General features: G+C 40.8%; 2 protein-coding genes across 6 annotated transcripts in view; one reads left to right on the top strand and one right to left on the bottom strand.

Annotated features, from left to right (window-relative positions):
- The window catches only part of filip1l (filamin A interacting protein 1-like), a 58,117-nt gene extending 49,236 nt beyond the window's left edge, over positions 1–8,881 (bottom strand). The window contains exon 1 of one of the 2 annotated variants that reach the window (XM_028469308.1): positions 8,646–8,881. The gene's annotated coding sequence lies outside the window, so the exon portion shown is untranslated. The remainder of the gene's footprint in view (positions 1–8,645) is intronic. The other variant, XM_028469287.1, reaches the window with a different exon arrangement.
- Positions 1–22,426, top strand: part of LOC114477215 (collagen alpha-1(VIII) chain-like) — a 90,322-nt gene that overhangs the window by 50,460 nt on the left and 17,436 nt on the right. The window lies entirely within an intron of this gene.

The following is a 22,426-nucleotide window of genomic DNA, read 5'->3' as shown; positions in this document are numbered from 1 at the left end:
CCAATTATTGTGTCTGATACTGCTGTTGTTAACCATTTGATGGCTTAACTTCTAGATCTCACAGTATAGGCAGATTGAGGTCAATGTCTTCTTGTTAAAACCACTGCAGTGAATAGTAGAAAAAGGTTTAGTGGGCAATGCATAGAGGCTTTTTCCTGTAATCCAAACTGTCAAATGCTGGACAAACCCTTCGCTAAAATTAGGGTTACTGTGATCTCTTTCAGTCACCACAGTTCACTGTCTCAAGTAGTAAATGTGAAAACATCTAAGAGGCTCTGTCTGCCGTCTAGTAACTGGCAGAGTCAGCGTAGCATTCACAACCAGATCAGGACTATAGGACCTAGTATTGATTAAATTTCCATTGTCATAAATACAAAAAAAAACACCAATAAGAAGAAGAAAAAAACAATTGAGGCATGTATGACACCATTACTTAGATATTATGAGTGTGAACTATTTTGTGACCAGTGCTACAGCTGGAGGATCCAGATGTCTGTGATTACAGCGATATTGGCCATTTGTTATGACAGTTAGCCGCACTTTAAAGTCTTACATGTGATCTGCACCTGGCAGCAAGATAATCGTCTGAACTGTCCGCAAAACGCAAAGGCATGACTTTTTATAGTGTCTAAATTACATTTGTATCTGTGACATAGTATAACATGCCATGTGTATAGTCGAGCATTCCAAAATGATGGCATCATAAACCTATGCTAGTGCTAATGAAAAATTGAGTTATTAGAAGCAAAAATTATGGACAAAAGTCAAAGACATGCAAGTTTCGTTGTCCAGTAGGTTTTAGATTAGTTTCCCTGTTCAAACACCCCTGAATCTTTTGCAGAAAGCCTAATAACAAGCCCTTCAGTCTCTGACTTTGAGGATCTGTGGTTTCCACTTATGTATTCCACTTACAGCGTGAATCGTACAATTATCCTTTGCCTTTGTTCCATCCTGCCAGCCCAGTTGCCCAGCAACCTCCTCAGTAAGCTGTCAAAGGTGTCGCACCCTGAAGTTATTTAGCAAAGCATTAGTCTACGCTGTAGTCAGACCGCAGAACTGATGACAGTGAGCTGTGAAGCGTCACAAACGTCTGGATGTTGCAAATGTGTCACACTGTTGACATAATGTTTCTGATTCATCATCTTTTCCTGTTGACATGACTTTACTAGCTGTTTAAACTTCCCAAAATCACACCAAACATGCTAAATATGGTTAATAGAATCAACTACTGTTATTCATTTTATTTTTCAAGTGCTTTAGAGCAGTGGTTCCCAAACTTTTCCCAGTCCCGTACCCCTTTAGACATTTAACTTGACGCTATGTATCCCTAACATAAAAACATAATAATGTAATGACATACACAATGTAGCCCTACAGTGAAATCTGTCTGAGTTATACTTATCCTGTTAACAAATGATATGTAATTTACAAAAATACACAATCTGTAAGCACACACAAGAAAACATATTATTCAGAATTATCAGATTCATTTGTATTTAATTAAAAATAATTCTACCAAATGTTTGTTAATCGAACATATACCAGTAATGCATACATACAATATATTCATCACCTTGAAACTATGAAATACATCTCACTACAACTTTAATGAGAAGGGTGAGGTTGAGAGGATGTACAGAACGTATTGTTTCACTGAATTTGAGAGAGCGTGACTCTGTAATTGTTCTCCATGCACATTTTTGTTCTGTATTTTGTTTTCATATTTGTCAAAGCAAAAATCCACTTTCAGACATGTGGTGGCAAAGGGAATCGAGCACATTTGATAATGCCAAGCAATGTTCCATACGCCAATGTGCAATTTGTGGCAATGCATGAAAGCTCCTGACTGCTGCTCTTTTTATTATCAAGTTTCCAGTGTTGTCGAGCTGTTTTTAATTTTTTTTTTTTTTTACATACCCCCCCATGACAATTTGCGTACCGCGAGGTTCCCCACTTTGGGAACCTAGGCTTTAGGTTAATTCACATAAATGGAATAGTAGATGCTTCTGCTGTGGTCACCAGGTATACCCATCACCAGTTAGGCTGAACGATTAATTGCATTTGCGATATTCTCGCGATATCATAAAACGCAATTTGTTTTTTGTTTTTTTAACTGACAAGCTACATCTTTATCGGCCCTGTTACCGGTATTTTTAAGGTTGCGTCAATCCTCAAGCCTCAGACAGCATTGATACTGCTGTGCTGCCTGTCAGTTCACCTTAAGAACCCGCATGCAGAGCTGACCGATGGGAGGGCTACTGTAGACCGTGCTTGCTTCTTTGTTTTGCTTCATGAGTAGGTGTCTGTAGACGCTATCTACACGTTATTGTTTCCAGCCAAAAAACTGCACATTACTGTAAAACACATGGCCATTTAAGTGGCTGTTGTGATTTTAAGTCAGAAAAGTGTGTGCCGCTGCAGAACCAGAGAAGCATAAGCAGATGAGTTGTGTGCGCGCCGTGCGGGGTTCTCCACTTGAAAAATACATGACAAGAGGCCCTTGAAAAAATAATTGCATATTAAATCGCAATCGCTATATTGAGGAAAAAAAATCACAATTAGATTATTTTCCAAAATCGTTCAGCCCTAATCACCAGTTCAGCTAATACACCATCATCTAAATCTGTCTTTGTACCAATGCCTTTTTAGATTCCGATACGATCATAATAATCCAAATAGCTTGATAATCACAACACATTAAAAACACACTTCAGATTAAGTTTTGCATTCATTTTCAGTCACAGGATAACAACATAACCAATAGGACAACAAAACACTAGTTAAACTTTGATTTGTTGTTATTCATTGGATCCACACGACACAGAAACTTTACTCTATGTGCTGAAAATACAACCCGAGCCATCATTACAGGATACAATATATATTATGCGTGTGTGTTTGAAATTAGTCTTTAAAATCTCTTAAAAGCTGAACGCAGATGACGGAAGACTACATGGTTGGGCTCTCTTCATTAACAAAGCCAGTTTACTCATAACATCTTCAATTGCAAACTATTGTGGCTTTGGCTGCACTGCTGTTAATGAGTCATCCTATGGCCAGATGGCTTTAATGTGCCCAGTGCCTACATTCACCCTGATCAACACAGTGTGCTGCTGGACCCTCAGATACATCCCATTAAAACACACTGAACCCTCAACATAGTGTACTGGATTAGGAAATGTGCTTGAATCTGTCCAGGCTGAAGCCAATGCCTGAAAAGACTTTTCCACCTGTGTAACACGGCCACCCTTCCCTGCTCTCTTCCTGCTGGCACCTCGCCTGCCTTTCTCTCCTTAAGTAAGAGGTAGCAGGGAAAATGTTAGTGGGTCATCAGAAAATAGCACAATAATTGACCCTGTCATTCAGTGAATGTTAAAGCCACGCAGGGCCACAGAGCCCCACTAATCCCCCCCCCCAAATGTGCTCTATAGCAACTGCAAACACAGAGAGAAGCAACAATGGAGGCTAAAGCTCAGGGGAGCGCTCACAGCAGGGTTCGTTCCTCCTGCAGTGCATATTTAGCAGTCGGCCTGGCACCTGTGTCACTTTATTCAGTCATGTTACACGTGCCAAGAATTTGACAACTAAAGTCAAACCACGGGTGGAAGTTTAATGCAGACATGACTGCGTGGTGTACATGAATGAAGCTATTTACACAGAGGACATCATGCTTTATTTGAATGATAAACCAAAGCATTGCCTCATCAGTTTTGTAATGGAGCAAGGTGACAACTCGACATTGACATACTGTGATTGTGTGTTTGCTAAAATTAAAAGCTTTCACCCCCCCACCCCCCCAATCGTTTTATGGCTTTTGAGGCTGACTTTAAAGATGCTTCTTTAGAGGAGGATGACTCTCTTATACCCTTTTGATCTTTTGATATCTGCTTATCCTTTCATTATGAAGATGAATTTACCAAGCCTCAGGTTAATCCATCACCAACTGGTTTCTTTGGGTTAGTTTTACCTTAGCCATGACGTATTGCAATTATTAATTGTAATCTTGATTCACAAGATTTTTCTTAATGTCATGGCGTTCATTTTTCATTTGTTTTTTGCATGATTTCAATCCCTGCACTGGTGTGATCTTTTCTTCAAGAGTAGTATGGCGTTTGACATTGTCATGATCTGACCCACACGTGGACCTGCTGGCACTCGCAGTCTGGCCTTAACTCAATGTTACTGGTTCTTCTGGCATTTTGTGCCACATCATGGAAAGCCCTGACCCCGTCTGTCTACTTTCACAAGAATCTTCAAGCGCGTCAACTCCACTGTATATTTAACATAGAACATACGCACTACATAAAGTGAAGGTGATGGGGCACTGACAAACCCCTGTGGTGCAGATGAATAATAGGACTGCTATCAGGAAACTACACACAGCATGGGTTTGCCAACCGCTGTAGGCGAGAAATATTTCATCTGTTCTTCACAGTCAATGAGGATGTAGGATGTACTAGTGCAAATCTTACTCACTTTAACCAAAATGAGTTCCCACTGTGCCTGCTACTACAAATCACAGCAAAAGCTTAAAGATAGTGTGTGAATTATTCCTACAGTCTCAAAGGATTGATGCACATGAGAAATGACACGGTGTTGCATAAAAATAAACGAACATTCTTTTCGAGGTGCGTTGTATCAGATTGATCCAAACAGGAAACCTGAGCTCGGAGCAAAACTCTATGAATGTTGCACCTAAAGTCAACTCTATGCGATGCATGCTCCACCTCGTTATGAAGTCACAAAGTTTTATGAACATCCCTTCCCGTACCTTTACTATTTGTCCACTCTCTGAATCTTTCAGTACCTAGAAGTACGAAAAGCCTCCAAACGAGCTTGGACACAGAGGGAAGGACATGTCTTCTCCATTGGTGCTTCTCTCTCTCTCTATCTATATATATATATATATTTAGATCTAGCACTCTTCTTTTCCCAGAGCTCCAAGTAGTTGGTATTCAGTGAGAGAAATAGGATCCCCTTCAGTGAAACCAGTTCCAGCAGCAAAAACAATTCCGACTCGCAAAATTCCTAAACTGGTCGACCTTACTGAAGTCATCAAAACCACAGATATCTGTATACGTGCCAGTGACAAAGCACATCGCCCCTCTATCAAACAATAGTTCCCTCATATTTCACTCCTCTATCATCTTCTTATTTCTACAAATAATTGTGTATAGTAGTGGATGACTGTGATGTATGTATTCTGCTCATTTTTAATTAATCACAACCTGAAAAAGATAGCTTTTCATCTTGGCATAGTTTCGGTGGACAGATATGGTGTCCTGCTCGGAGATGCTATTAGCCAGACGTTGGCAGATATAAGGAGTCACCAAGAGAGTGTTACGACCCAATTATCATCATCAAAGTGACTTATTTTGTTATTGTTCTACTAAAAACTTTTCAAATAATATTCCTCGAACCAGGAAGTTGTCAAAACTCGCATTATAAAACCAGCAGGTAGTTTTGCGACAAAGTTTTGTGTTCATCAATCATTGGCATATCAATGTCCCGAATATATTTTAGTTGCCTTCTTGCATTTGCTCTGATGATCTACGGGCAAAATAATGATTATGCCTAATAATGACGTACTTCTTGTGAGCAGTTCATACAAGTATCAGGAAATGTAATCACTCAAATCAGGCTTTTAATGCAATTTCATTGCATTGGTAAGAAGAAGTCTTTGTCAACATTTAGCTGAAACGTCTAACATATCCTTGTCTGGAGTTGACATGTGTGCACATTGTCCTCACTTATTCACTTACGACAACAAACCCTGACCTATAAAAGGATATTGTTAAAATAATAATGTAGTATAATAACTTGGTGCCATTGAGATAACTCGTCAATCAGAGATCATCCGTGCTCAGCAGAGCTCAGAGGGAGAGGACTAGAGGTGTTTACGAGACAGAAAATGGAGCAACGTACGAGAGTTGACTTTCCCAGCAGCGCACACTCGACCAGAGCATGTGTGGAACTCATGGATAGTGTGGCGATGGTGAGATAAAACGATAAAAAGAACTGGGAACGCAGTGACACTCCATGTCCGGAAGGAAGAGGAATTTGCGTGTGTGCAGACTGACGGGAGAGAAACTTGGAGGAACACCAAAATACAGTAAGAAATCCATTCAACTCTGACTCATAGCAAAATAATAATAGTTTTGCCATCAAAAGCCTGGTCTGTGTTTTTTATATATATATATATATATATATGTAAGGAAACAATGTTCAGATGTTAGAGTTGTCACTGAAGCAAAAAAACAGATTTAAAGTCACTGGCAGGGTTTTTTTTTTTTTTTTTAGAAAGGCTTTTTCCTCAGCTTTTTGCTCTGAAACTGATGATTTGTGTAAAACTTGCTCTATTCAATGACTGATTACAAAAGTACAAAACGAGCCAGAAACCAATTATCTTTCAGAATCAGATAGTCATAGTAGAAAATATTCTGTGGGTCTTTAAAATCAGTCAAAATGCTCAAAAACAGCTGGCACTGAGGGGGGTAGAAAATCTGAAAATGGCTGGCACTGAATGAGTTAATGTAAAACAAAGTACCTCAAACATGCATATCAAAAAGAAAAATCTACATCTTAGTAGTTGAATGCTATAAAAACATTTACATCGTTTGAACATGGCCCCCAACGAATGTTTAAAAAAAAAAAAGACAATGCCCTGCTTTATAAATAAATCTCCTTCAAAATTAAACAGCGGGATATTTCTACAGATTTTCTGGTCCCTGCATATGCCCACGACCACCAGTTGATAACCTCTGCTGTTAACAGTGCCCTTAGTTCAGGTGATTTTTGGAAATCCTAGTAAAAATATAAATAAAGTATGCATAGCAAGATTGCTGTTGGTTTAAAAGGCTCAGACTGGCAGCCTAAATTGTACAACTTTATTAATGGCTCTGACTAATTCAGTGTACAGGTGGTGAGGCTCAGGGATCCAGGAGGTTCCTAGTAATGCTTGTCCTCTCTAATCATCGTTGGCCCACTACCCTCAAAATGTCAATCAAACCCAAACTGATGGAGGTTTTATGACACACATAAGATAGGAACAGATGACTGATTAACTAACTGGTTTGTTGGCTTGTATCTAGTTAGTGAGCCGCGACTAATTCGTGTCTGCTTTTACAAAATAAAATAAAATTAATTTGTCAGCAAAATAATAGGATTTATTTATTTATTTATTATTCTAATATTATGAGCAAGTGTCCACTAATCTGTACCCCTTCTTCACAAGGATTTGCGCATTTGCCTCATGAATAAAACTGTATAAATACAATCCACCTCACAAACATTAACCCCTGCATGAGTTCACACGTCCTCACAGTCAACGTTCCCCTGATGTTTGAGTGTAAGTCTGACTTGTCGTTGTCTTCCAGTACGATTACCAACAGCAGAAGGCTGTGGCTCTGTGCCATGCTGTTGTATGTAATTAAACAGATTAACCTGTCACTTCTGGTCAGATACTAAACGTTAAGCCTTTTAACGCTGCATCTGCAGAGCTGCAGTTGCCTTCTGTCAGCGCAAATATTTTCTCGTATCAACGTTTCCAGAATCATCGAGAGGCCAAAGCACCAACAGTCGAGTTAGATTCACTAGTTTTCATTGTATGTTGGATTTAGAAACACGCACATCCTGTCAGTGTTTCCTGCAGCTATCGCCGTCGACCATATCCACATTTAGTGGTGATCTTTGCTAGCTGCTAATCCTTTGATTATCATCACCATCTCTCCTTTACAATGCTGACCACCACACACCAACATTTTATCCAACTATAAATGCAGCACGTACAGTTTAAGTACGTGATAAGTGCTTCAGGATATTTGTGGAAAAAGTAGGAAAATCGTGTCCTGGAATAAATGTTGAAGTAAGCCCAAGTTTAGTTTAACCAAAGCTGTGTTAGAAATGCTTTATTGGCCTGACATTTTGACTGTTGTCTCTCTCCCATGCTCCTTTGCTGGTTTCCAAACTGAGACCAGGGTGCTGGCCTGGTAACTTGACCCCCTCCTCCCTTGCACGTAAATACTGTATGACACTGCGACGGGTTCTCATGGACATGCTGCCCTTTAGAAATTCACTGGGGCGGGTACACAGATGCACTTCCATGGCACTTATCAGCAACTTTGATTGAAAGGGATGGAAGGTTCCTCATCAAAGTGCAAACTACACTACGACCTACAAACGAAGAGATAATGAAAGCCACCTAATTGCTGTCAAAAGCTGATTACAGCAACAGTCTCGTGGCCAAAGCAATTGGAGCCAGTTGGAGCAGATTTAATCCAATCAGATAAAGTTAAGAAGAAGTCCCCCAGTCTTTTCAGGCCATATAATCTCTATTTGTCTAATTAGCAACAACCTTGCAGAAAAGCTGCCAATGCAAAGATTATATCCCGCCTAATGAGTTTTAGGGAAATCCTCCTGATGAGTATTATTAAAAAAAGTTCCAAACTGCACTTAATCATTATTATTTCAAACTCTTACATTAGAGCAGAAACCATGTTTGAATACATACTACTTCTGCACAGGCATATTTCCCTTTGCACGTGCTTGATTGCCTCTTTAGGAGCGCCGTGGTCACAGGGCCTTGTCAGTCTTGGAGCATGCCCACACACTGCGAACAACCTCCTCTGTTCAGGCGCTTTTCTTACCTCTCTCAGCTTTATTCCACCCTGCTGTGTCTGCAGCACCGATGGCTGTGTCTTCTACTCTGTTATCCTCAGAGTAAATGTCTTTCTTCTGGCCACCTCCTTGGCGAGGATCCCTTCTATCTTCGCTGTTGCGTCCTCAACTGGCTTTCGATGCCATCGAGATGGTCCGATGAGTAATGAAGAGACGGATCTGCCGCTGCTGCTGCTGCTGTTATGTGTGATGATGTCTGTGGCTGTGAAAGCAGACTTGTGTGAGAGAGAGAGAGAGATGAGGGAGAACACGGGGGTGGGGGGGGTGGGTGGGGGGGCGCAGACGGGACTTGCCATGCAGATATCAGCCCTGTTGAAGTTATATTTAACCACACTCCCTTCTGACACCTTGAGCCATGGCCGCCTCCCTCCCTTCCTGTGGCACACTCTGCTCTGATGGGACCATATGGCCTTTGACAGAAGTCTGAGCCTTTGGGAGTTGGACTGTCAATCTAGAGAGAATAGTTTGTGTGTGTACACTAGAGTTACCACACTAAAGGAAGAAATATCTTCTGACTGAAGATTACCTCTCAAAACATGGTCAGGCCACTGTAAGAAAGTAAGGATTTAATGTACATGCCTCAGTATTAATCAGATACTTTATCAACTTTCCTCCCTGTTTTAAACAAGTGACACTGCGTGATATTGTCCCATCTCATACTATAAGTGAGGGTTTAGGCTGTGTTCAAAATCACATACCATCATACTACTCATACTGAGTTTGACGTCAAGATGAGTATGTAGTGCGTTCACATTAGATCGTATGAAAAGATTCAGTACGCGAGAAATACCCAGATGTATACTAAATGGGGACATTTTTTAAGTATGCACAGTGAGCATACTAGTCATACTCAACTGTCCCATAATGCATTGTGAGCAGAATGTAAAATGGTCCTGGGATTGGCTTCAAACTAAAAATCAAACATCCTATTTTCATAATAAAAGCATCTCTTCTTGTCTTCCATTAGTTTTTTTTTAACACTTTTGTAAATTGTGCTCTTGTTTTGAAGTTAACTGAAAGTTGTGTCAGTAGCATAATGGCAAACAATATGAAGTGTCTGAAATATTGGAAAGTTTTATGGATCAAATGAGCACATGTTGATATCCTACTTGATCACTTTCTCACTTAAAATCGTTTCAGAACTTTCAAAGGAAGAGAATCAGCAGAGATATTTAGCCTCAGTGTGATTCAGGTTTTTGTCGTTGTAGATTTGAAATGCATCTTGGGAAACTTGGGAAAAGGTCATCATCGTCATACTTACGGTATATAGTAGACAGTATACACTCATTGTGTTTGTAGTGTATAGTACGTTAGTGTGCATTTGTCTGTTACTCCCTCAGTTCATCATATTGTGTGATTTTGTAGCAAAATTTGACATTTCAGTCTCTTCTACCTTTTCAATCATAGACATGAACACACCCTTGATGGGGAGAAATAATGTGGAAATGTGTGATATTGTCCCAAAACATGCACATGAGGTTATATTGCATTGTTTGTTTGACTTTATTTAAATAACAATAATATTGCTATTTCAGTTTCAGGAAGGGAATTACTTGATTTATGGAAAATAGAAGGAGCTAAATGTGGTATCATATTCCCCCACATGTCAGCACAGGAAGTGTGTGTATTCCATAAGCAGTCGATGTATATTTTCTAGTTTGGCAGTGGCACTTCAAAAACATAAATTCCCATTCAATGTTTATTTTATCTTTTATATTCAATTTTAAATTTTAAAAACTCATACATTTTAATTGTATGACTATGGAAAAAAATTAATTAGAATATATTTTTTTAGTATTGTATTGTATCAATTCCGAGAAGCCAACAACATGTTGTGTGAACTCAGTGTAGCGTTCCAACGCTAATATATACTGTATATAATGTATAATCCTGGATATTTTGTATACATGCGTGAGATGCCTTTGTTCCCAACAGCAGCTAAAAAAAGACCACAGTGCCAGTGAGAATTTAGCATTAAATGCACTCCTTGTTCTTGTAATGGTTTTGAGGATGAACGCCAGAGTTAAATGGAAAAAACAGTAAATTGAGTTCAGATTGGATTGTGTTTACATTTTCTCTCTTCATGCCTATATACAGCACACACAGCACAGGGGGATCCACTGGTGTACGACGTTTCCAACCTGGAGTTGTGATATGCTTTTGCTGATGCATTTCACAGAACGCACATTATCATCAAGTCATTCTGAGTCCCTCAGGCATGCGGTAACTGTATACTGGCATCCCAGTCACAAACATCACAAAATTAACCTCACTGACAGCTCCGAGAGCAGCACGACAGAAAGTGCAAGACTCGAGGTTTCCAACTAGACATCTCTCATCACAGTCGTTTGTGTGTGTGTGTGTGTGTGTGTGTGTTTAGGATTCGAACATACATACGTGCACGCGCGTGTGTGTCTGTATATGCTCGAGAGTATCTTGTTTCTCTTGCTTGGTCATCAAATGTGTAGTCAGCAAGGATTATCTTGACAAACGCAATTACAAGAATCTGCCACAGATCTTATTTCTGTTCACATGTGTAAATTAATCTCACAATAAAACATTCCTTTCAATGCACGTATATATAAAGCAGCTTGTGTTGTAGTCGTTAAATCTAAAATTTGAGATCAAGCTCAGTGTTAAAAGTACAAGCTTTTCTGTAGGACCAATTCTAAACTTAAGGATTTTTTTTCAGACAAGCTGTCTGAAAAAAAATGTCAGTCGAGTTAAAGTGAGTATGTTGTTGAATATTTGTGTAAACTCTACAACGATCAACGATAAAAGCCATAATATTAACTCCATAGCCTCAGGTTATAAGCCATTCGTTCCTCCACCCACATCCACCTTTAGTGCTTCATTTTCAGTCCTTTTATGTCTGCTGTGAGTCTTCAGGGCTTTTTGTTTATAACAGCCTGAACTTATATTTGTGGGCACCAAAGAGCTTTTAGTGGTCAGTGAGGACTTGTTGTATGCCCTTCCTTTTAGGGGAGAAGCTGATCAATAATCAGTGCGTAACATGGTCCACTTAATAGATTCATCATGTGTACAGGCAAAGGCTGATTTCATGTAACTTTACTTGATTTCTTTTTTCTCCTCTCAAATATCTATCAGAGGACTATGTCTGATCACTTTAAAAGTAGTAGTTTTTGTCTGAGTATATTACTTACTTGAAGATCTTTTTTCCTTGATTTAAAACAGCTTATTTTAAATATTTTATCCCTTTTTTACATTAAAGTCTGTGTAAAGCAGAAATAATTTTGTGTTATAAGTTTGTCACAACACAGAAACATTTCATTGACCACTGAGCCAAATTTTTTAGACAGCACTACATCTTATTTTTTATTTTTTTGTTATTGCAATTAAATAAATTGCATTGTTTTATTGCATAATTTTGACCATCACCAGCCCTCCCTAAGGAAGGGTAAGAAACACTTTATTAAAGGGAGAATATAAAAAGAGAGGGCAGTGTTACACCTAGGTGAGGGGGTGAGGTGGAGGGGGAAGAGAGCAGGGAGGAGCGATTTAAGGAAGAGAAATGGAAGGGTGGGGAAGAGTTGATTACTGTAAAGTGAGATGTGAAGTTGTAGGTGTGAGGCTAAACTATAATGGTCAACTATAAATTTACGCCCACTACAAGTTTTATCCCACAGTCCAAGACATGCTTGTGCATCGTAGACCGATGTATGTGCAAGAAACTGCCACTGTAAACCCAAGCGCTGCCCCGGACTCGAGGACGCAGCCAGAATAGCAGAAAGAGCGGGGGCCAGCGAGCCCAGGCAACCCCCCCCGGCCGAGCAGCCCCCCAGACGCCCCAAGACACCAAGCCGAGGGGCAGCCACCACCACCCACATACACACCCGAGGAAGCACCTAGAAGCGAGGAGCCAGATCACTCCGCCTCCGCCACCGCCCCCAACCCCAAGACCCCCCACCGACATCCACCCCCACCCCTGCACCAAATCCCCTGAGGGGAGGGCCCAGAGAGCCCCCCACCCGAGATCCCAGCAGAGGGGCCAAGGCCCACACCCAGCAGACGGCCAGAGCCGCGACGAACGGGCAGCCGGCGGGCACCCGCCAGTGGGCCCAGAGCCATCAGGGACCGGACCCCAGGCCAGAAGGACCCGGAATAGAAGCAGCACCGGGAGCTGCACGCCTGAGGACAACGACCACACCCCCGGCCGCCCTGGGCAACGAGGGTACGCCGCACCGCCAGCCCCCAGGCGCACCGACCCAGCCCCCCAGAGCGCCCCAGTTATTGCTGAAGTCCCCCCGCTGCCCCACCCACCCCCAGGGGCCCAGCCAGACCGCCACATCGGCATGCGGTGCGCGCAAACCAGAGGCGGTACTTTGGGGACCCCACGCTGCACCCACTGGTATGCAAGAGCGCGGCCCGCACCACCCACCCCTGAAGACCCCCGCCAGGACCCGCCAAGCCCGCCGGCCCCCAAGGGTGAGACCCCGGGGAGCACTCCCTCCAACCCAGCCCACAAACCGGCCACAGTCACGCAGGACCGCACAGCCCCAGACGGCGCAAGGACAGCAGCCCAGGCCCCGCCGCCCACCAGACAGCGCAAGCCACAAGGCAATGCCACCTGGTCACCATCGCAGGAAGGAGGGACCCCAACCAACGGCACCCACCCAGTGCGGAACAGCAGTCCCCAACTAAGGGCGCCCCGGACCCACCCACCGATCCGCAGATAGCAGGACAGACCTACCAGGCAGCCGACGGCAACCGCAACCACCGGAACAGCTAGCGCTGCCCCCCAGCAAACAGCATCATCTCGAAGCACCAGGCAACCCCGCCCCAACCCCGATACAGACGCCAGCACCCCCCAGCGCGCCCACCCCCCACACCGGCGAGACAGGCCGTTAGCTATGATTTCTGACCCGCCCATTAAATCCTGAACACAGAAATTTGGAACAGTTGGTGAAGCCTAGCTCCACAATTACTGTACATTCTAAATGGTTGAATGGCTTTTTACATGTTTTAAGGAATACATTTGACCTATTTAATGTGCTTAGAAGAAAATGGCTGAATTTGCTTTACACAGGCTTTTAATAACTATTGTTAAAGGAGCCCAGGACAGGATTTGTGAAAAAATAAACATTAATTTCATGTCTTTTAATGCTAAATAAGTAGCCCACACACACATCTCCCTATTGCCTTGAAGAGATTCAAGGCCTGAATTAGTACAGCACATCAGTCATTGTGGTGATCATCAATAGACTTGCATGTGAATTAAAAAAAAAAAAAAAAAGACATCAAACACAAAGATCCTTCCACTGGCATTGTCAGTATGAGGCAGATTAGAAAAGTCCTTTTTAATTGGATTTTTATTGGGTAATGACTTCAAAACCATGCATATAAAGTACACTGTGCTACGCCAAGTCAGTCTTATAAAGTCCCGATTTATCACTCTCAAACACACACACACCCTGTGACCCTCTTCCTCGGCGATAACGGAGCGGGTAGTTTAAAAGCAGAAGTATTTACGACTCAGCAGCACAGGGTTCCTGGAGCTCTGCTGAACATGTGGGGCTGGCAGTGTGACATTAGCAGCACAGTTTAAAGATAGACAAGCATTTGATTCTGTATCACAGTCCATCTGTCTGTCTGTGAAGCAACAATTCAGCTGTGCATGAACCGTGCATTGTTAATTACGCTTATTACGAAGAACGGACGTGCTAACCACTACACCAACATGTGTAGTCAAAGCAATTTTATTAAAGCAATGGAAAGAAATTAAAAGAAAAATGAGCACACAAGACATGTTACAAACAAGAGCACTCAAACCTCCGCCAAGAGCAAAACATTCTTTTTGTCAGATATTCACAGTTTCCTGGATCAATGACAACTTAAACTTTGAAGGTTTACGTGTGTGGCCCAGGTTGCCCTAATGAAGCTTGCTGGATTCAGTACCTCTAATAAGTTTAAGAACCACTGCTTTAAAGGCTTTTAAGAAAGTTCTGTTCCCATTAATGGGGCCAAATGTTTGAGCACCCTTATATTTTATTTCCCCAAAAATGCTGAATAAATGCGCAATTCGGATCCCTTCCAGATAAAACTCAGTGGAGAATTTGAGGAACCAATTCAACATAACTGAGCCAAATTCTATAAAAGTCAGTCAATTATAAACAGAGATATGACATTTTGCCAAATATGAGAGATAGCACTGATCCAGAATCTGTATATTGATCTGGATCTCCTCCAAAATGTAATGGAGTCTTCCATGTCAAAATTAACTCAGTACCTTTGACGTAATCCTGCTAACAGACAATATTACATCTTAAACGTGGGTTAAAAAAAAGAAATTACTCAATGAAGTGAAATGTACAAGTAGATTTTCTTCAAATTCATTCTTTAAGTTGGATTCATAGTAGATTTTAAAATGTCACCATCTAGTGGGTTAAAGTGGAAGTTCTAGATTCTGATTCTCATTGAAGCAAAAAGAAATTCACTCCTGCAAGGATTGAGTCATTTTAACTGAGTTATTGTTACTGTTTTTATTATTGAAACAAGATCTGTTTGTATACGGTTTCACACAGAGCTATTGTTGCCTATTGTTGCTCTCAGTGTAGTTTTAATTGTTTTAGTATTCGAGTAATTATGTACCGGTGCCTGCTTCATGCTTGTTCGTTCATTAGCCACTAGAGGGCACAATTGCAGTTTCTAACAGGCTTCCCATTGACAATTTCTGACCTTTCGATGTTGCCTAACTCCAATGATTTATTCTGGGGAGGCTAGGATTATGTTGGATGCTGGTGAATAAATATAGTGAGCTTTGAAAAAACTATATCTTGAGGTTTCACTTATTCAGACAAATTTTAAATTAATAAATGAAAACCTAACATATCATAGAAAAAGGGGAGATGAACAGTTATTGTTTTTGGGCTAAACCTTCATTATTTTCATGGAGTTGGCCATTTTATGTAATTTAAAAACATGATGGACCAGTATGTCCAGTGCCTCAGAGAGCGAACAGCTGTTAAAACACTGCACTCACTGTTTCAGAATGCTACTTCATTGGACAGTGTCTTTGTTGTGAAAGTGATTTTGTTTCAGACTCGTTGCATGCAGTACTGAATCGTCAGACTTCCTCTGTGAGGTGCATGTTTAGCTTGGACAGCAAGGCCAGACGGTCCCCTTAGTTCTGCCAAAAAACACCCCGTAAAAATATACTGCAGCAAACGAGGGGGTGGGGGTGAGGCCAGAGGAAGTGAAGTCAGTGACACACGTAGCGATGTCTGTGCCCAATCAGTAGGGGGGCAGATGGTGTGTATTTTTCTGTACTTTTTAAAAATGGTTTTGTAAGTTATCTTTGTGTTTTTGCTGTTTCGTTTGTTTCTTACATTTTGTACGTTAACTTCGAGGGCCGCACATACAGTAATTGGACCAAGGGCCACCAGTTGCTGATGTCTGGTTTGTGACATGAAGGCTGTTAGTGTATCAAACCCTGCCTGTCAGCCTTAGTTGTCAATTATTGGTTTAATCACCTTCCAACTCTGACTAATATGTATAAAATGGGTTCAGAGTAGCGATGTGTATTTAACATAGTGAGAAAGTGTTTCCTCTAGGAAGACGTCATTGGTCAGAGAGCGAGCACTTCTTTGGTGGTCCAGGGGCCTGTACTGAATCCTGAACACTATATGATTTTAACTAAGACCACATTTCTTCTGAACAGCTCCTGAGAAAAATGCTATAAATACTATTCTCCAAGAAAAGTCGGCAAACATCCTTCTCAGACGTGATCTATTAGTTCCACGCCTGTGGATTCACATTCATGACATTGTGTTGATAATAGGTTTTAATATTCAATCATATTAGTCAGTTGACAAGAGTACCAGCAGTGTCTCAGTAGAGACAACCTCTTCTGGTATTATTTGCATTTACAATTATCAGTTTCCGTCTGACTTCCTCAGGCAGGGACTTCTCTGTCAACACCGTCTCTGCCTCAGGCTGTCTACGGCCAACACAAACTAGTGGTCTTGGCAAATGAAAAAAAGGAATCCGTGAAAGCTGGGATAACACAACCGAGCTGCCGACCCTCGGTGAAAACCAACATCAGATGTTTTATTGCTTTTCTGTCTCTGTTTTGACTCTGTCACACCTCCTGTAGCAGTTCTTCTCCTGGTTTCTGGAAGGCACAGAAATGTTTCAGACATGCTGGGATGCTGGGTGAGTCAGCTGACATCCGTGTGATGTGAGGAACCGGATTGATTGAATCTCTAAAGGGTTGTCTCTGCATTAAGTTGTACCTTCAGATCAATATACAGGTTCTGGATCTCGTATCTGCTTTTGTGAAGCGTTGGGTATTTGCCTAAAGCAAACATAAAACACAGCTTTGCATCCATAAGAAACCGGAGTAGGGAGGAAACAAATTTCTGTTCGACATCTTGCTGAATTACATGACAGAAGACTGAATGTAGCTTGCATACTTTTGGTCTGCTGCCCTTCACAGTACAAAGCGTGTTATACATTCTACGAAGTACCCTTTCGAGTGGCGGTAGGAATTTCCCATTAGTCCGCCGAGGTATGAGCAAAGTAAATAAAGTGAAAATTAATATTGTTGTGAAAATGATCCCTTGATTGTCCTGGACAGCCCTGACATTCATTCATTTTGAAAAGTGACAAGATTTTGGCTCACCTTTCACTTTCTGAAGCCTTCATGGTTCACACCCCGTCATTCCTGACTTTAAAAAACACTTTAGCCAAATGTGGAGTGAATGGAGGCACACACAGATCCTCAGGCCACCAGAATGAATGGAATTGTAAGCAAAGAGTGTTTACTTACGGCCCAACCCTCTGGAGGTTTGCCAACAGTTTTAGTGTTGGGAAAAATATGCATAAATAGGCTTTAATGGTTTTATTATACCAGAATGGATATTTCTTTAATAATTGCATTTTAAAACACAATCTAATCTCTAATCACAGCCATTGTTTTACTAGCTCAAGGCATGATGGGTGATGACGTAGGGTGGTGTCATAGTTGCTTTGTTTACAAACTGGCTTTTAGGAGTGAGAATTCTGTAAAAATCCCCCCTTGTGCTTCTGTTGGGTGTAATTTTCAGTCGAAGGGAAACAAAGCGCGTGATACAGAGGTGTCTATGTGAGAAGAAATTAAAGGAGAGGGAAATACTTGTTTGACGAGCAGAAGTTCCTAAGGACACGTAATTATGTTCTCAATGCTTCTCTCCCCATGCATTGGGGAACGTCTATGTTCGTCTTTAATTTGGAGCTCATTTTAATTGGTGTCTTTAGTGTTATCCTGCTCACTTAGGTCTCTTTTGGGCTTAATTTGGAAAGGTCGCACTGCTGACATAGTTCTGCACTGTATTGTTAAATGAATGGAAGCAGAGGGCGGAGAAACCACCTAAAATCACTGCCAAGGAAGCATTGCGGCACAAACAAGTTTAGATGCAAAGTCCGGACACTTTTTTGAAAACTTTTGTGAATTAACTTGTGCAGTGCTTGTGTTTCTTGACTAGAAAATAACTTCACATGGAATACACAAGGGATACCAAAAATGTCCTAAGATTATCAGACTAAGTACAATGAAATCCAAACCCACAAAGCAAAAACAAGTGCCTGTATAGTTAGTTCTTTGACACTGTGACTCAAATGTTTAAACAATACTCAAGCTTGTAGAAACAAATAAGGATCTAGGTAGCTCTGATTTCTGGATCCAGTTAACCTCTGAATGTACTTACCACTGTTATAAAGCAACAGGGCATTCGGGTTTCCATTTCACTCATGTCAGGCATCGAGTACTGAAATGCAAACCAGAAGATTTGGCCTGAGTTTTTGGCCAAATAAACAACCTTTGATAGTGTCTGTCTTGAAGCTACAGTTCTCTCACAGTTCGATGTGGTAATCTTGATGGGCACAGTTTACCTTTGTGTTCAAGGCCAATGCAGTGAACGTGATTGAAGGGATTTTGGTGTAAGTAGGGACCTTTTGGTAATTGTGTTCACATGCTTTGAAAAATAGTGGTTTTGTCTATCATGAAGGTAGTTTTTAAACTTCAGTGCCATTTCATAAAACAGTTTAAATCAATCATTCAATCCCAATTAATTTGAGAGTTCTCGGAAAAAAAACCCACTATATTAGTATATTCACTTTTAAATGCAACTGTGAACATCACCTTAACTCATTCAGTGCCAAGCATTTTCAGATTTTCTACCCCCCTCAGTGCCAGCCGTTTTTGAGCATTTTGACTGATTTTAAAGACCCACAGAATATTTTCTACTATGACTATCTGAAATCTGAAATTCTGAAAGATTGAAGCCTCTACTTTCATAGAAAAAAAAAAGAATTTGTTTCTGAATAGAGCAAGTTTTGCACAAATCTTCAGTTTCAGTGCAAAAAGCTGAGAAAAAAAAAAACCCTGTCAGTGACTTTAAAGCTATTTTTTTTTTTTTTTTTGCTTCAGTGACTACTTAACATCTGAACATTGTTTCCTTATATAAAATAAAACAAAAAAACACCGACCGGGCTTTTGATGGCAAAATTATTATTATTTATCGATCTGGGTCAGAGTTGAATGGATTTCTTACTGTATTTTGGCATTCCTCCAAGTTTCTCTCCCATCAGTCTGCACACACGCAACTTCCTCTTCCTCCCGGACATGCAGAGTGTCACTGCTTTCCCTGTTTTTTTTTATTGTTTTATCTCACCATGGACACACTATCCATGAGTTCTACACATGCTCTGGTCGAGTGTGCACTGCTGGGAATGTCAACTCTGTACGTAGCGCCATTTTCTGTCTCTTAAACGCCTTCCCTCCTCTCCCTCTGAGCTCTGCTGAGCATGGATGATCTCTCATCCAAAGGTGCGCTGCTACCTCCTACGTGTCACCTATTTTGCTATCTGGCTCACAGGCTGGGGGTATTTTGTACCACCCCCCAGTCCCTCCTCCCGACACGTATCAATGACCCGTTTGGCCCTGTTATTCGATGGTTTTATCTCACCATCACAACATTATCAATAATCTACTCAGGTCCTCACATGTTCTGTGTTTGTATGTGGAGCTGTGAGCTGCTGGATACGTCACAATATCACTCTGTAGCGCCATAATCTCACTCGTTCCTGCTTCTTCCTCCTTTGCTGGGTAGCATCAGTGGCTAATCTCTCATTTAAAGGTGTACTGCTGCCATCTTCGGGGCACAGTTGGTCACTACATCACCTCAGAGCTTAGATATTGATGATGGACCTCCGCTAGGGTGTTTTCTAGTAATCCCCGTGAAAAAACACAAATGACAAGTTATCTCGTCAATGGCACTGAGTGAGTTAATGGCCTTTAAACTACAAAATGACTCAAAGTGCTCAAATAATTTGTTTCTAAGCAAATTATTATTGCGAAAACGGAGGCACTAAAATGCCTAACTCAAAATGCAAAAAGCAGATTTGTGCAGTTTACTTAAATAAAAGTCAATGAAAGCAGCAGCGTAAGCAATATGCATAAAGTGCATTCGTTTCACAAGCATGTTTTTAATTTGCTTTTTATTTTTTATTACCTCCTATTACGTCAAAAGTACTTACAAAGATAGACCTCACACCAGACACAGGCAACAGGCGGCCTGGGGGCCACATGCGCCCCAAAGTAAATGTACAAAATGACATAAAAATACAAAAAATAAGAGCAAGAATAGATTACCAAAAAAAATACAAAGTATTACAACGTTGCAGGAAAAGTCAGTAAAAGAGAAGATAAAAATACTACAAAAATGAACAAAACGACAACAGTAATACACAAAATTACTCCAAAAAAATAGAAAATTACAGAAAATGACAACAAAAGTACACAATAAGACAAAATAAACATGAAAAATGACTCCGCAAACCCACAGTGCTAACAAACAAGCAAAATGACAAAAGACACAATACACAAAAAATTACTCTAAAACCTCTGTTTCCTGTATTATTGCTCAGATCGCTCATTATTCTACATGCTGACATGAATGTTGATCATGTGGCCCTCTGATCAAACAAACATGTTTTTCGGCTCCACTGTGATAAAAGTTGCCTACTGCTGCCTTACACTGTGGAACCATTTGTTTGTACCGATTCATAATTTTCAAGTGACGGACATAAAGCTCTGGCTCAGTGTGAAAGAAATCCTGTCGTTCACGTCTGTAGTCTGATTAAAAAGCACAATGTGGTATTTTTTTTTTTTTTTTTTAAGCAAAATCTTTGATGATTCAGTTTTAATATGAATCTTAAGCCCAGTCAATTCTCAGTGTTGTGATATGCTAGCAAACCTACACTAAAAGGGCATTGTTAGAATATTTTTGTGCGATTAAAGCAAATAGACATTTTTCTTCCTTTTAAGAACGGTGTAAAACGATCATACAGTTGTTTGGCAAGAGTTGTACAAAATAAGTAATGGTTTTAGTGAAAGGCAAACTGATGTTTATCTGTGTTTGGGATGGTGTCTGTTTAATACAAGGTAAGAAGAATATGCCTTGAATCATGATACCAAACCACATGTCATTATCTGAAATTACCCTGCAATCCTCCTTTAAACCGAGTAAACACAGTCTTTCTTTCACGGCAGAACAGTACTAAGTGTTGAATTTCCTTGTTCTGCTGAGGCTGAACCATCACTCCATAACTTAAGTATTGTTTAAGTAAATACATGCAGTTTTTCCATGTTAAAGAAGCAGCAGCAAGTCAAATAAAGGCAGCGTCAGCCTTAACGAGTACAGGAAGTTTAGGTGAAGCAGGATGACATCTAGCAATGTTGTTCCTGTGACATCAAGTGGAGATCGCATGCTTGGGTTTACACAGTGACTAACAAAAATACAATTTGGTAGCTCAACCACTGTTGTGTATTCACAAGCTGTCCCCTGCATGCAGCACGCAACGCTGGGAATGTTTTCTCTAACCCTGCGAGCAATTTGTCATTGGTCAGATGTTGGCGTGTGATTTCTACCCGTACTTGTTTAGAAAACATGCTGCAGGTTGTGGATTTCTTGTATGCTTTAAACATGTTAAAGTTTTTTTTGGCATCATTTGGTCAAAAAAACCATAATCATCTTGGAGCATATTGTAATCCAAAGTGTTCTGAGTGGACAGTGAATCTCTTTTCCTTCTCCTGGCCCTGTAATTTCAGTTTAGAAATCCAGGAGTGATACGTGCATTCATGTCAGAGTCTCTAAAACATCAGAAAACTCTCCAATGACACAAGATAAATACATATTGCAGCTTTAATGTAGAGTCATGCCCTCGTTCGATGATTAAAAAACATATCATGAAAACAAAATAAATCAATGAACCGTGACACATCTTGTGATTTTAGGGATTTAAAGCTGTGCCAAAACAATGGCTGATGTTGATTTTGTGGTTTTCCACGGAAACATTCGTATGTGACCGAAATTAATTGTTTCGCAGAGTGATGTTTTACTGACTCAACGATCTTCAAATAAAAATATCTCAAAGTCTGCCATACTTTTCTCTAACTGGACAAGCTAAATTCATTGCCAACTATCCATCTGATACTGCAGGGCTGGATTCAGAAAGCTGTAATCAACAGTTTATAAATTCATATAACTCGGGGTTGACTGTGAAAAGTCCATTGTCTGTCGTCGTTGAAAGTTTGGAGGATTCAATTGCTCGCTCTCTGTGCCAAGCCTCCACAGTGTCCTTCAAACATGGAGAGAACATTTTTGAGATGCAGCTCCAGCTTGAGGTCGACTCTCAAGCAACTGGATTAACAGCCAGACAGAAAAATCTAGAGGTGGTCAGGAGAAAGCAA

Source organism: Gouania willdenowi, chromosome 2, assembly GCF_900634775.1.
Source record: "Gouania willdenowi chromosome 2, fGouWil2.1, whole genome shotgun sequence".
Classification (NCBI taxonomy): domain Eukaryota; kingdom Metazoa; phylum Chordata; class Actinopteri; order Blenniiformes; family Gobiesocidae; genus Gouania; species Gouania willdenowi.
This window is presented reverse-complemented; position numbering and strand designations above follow the sequence as displayed.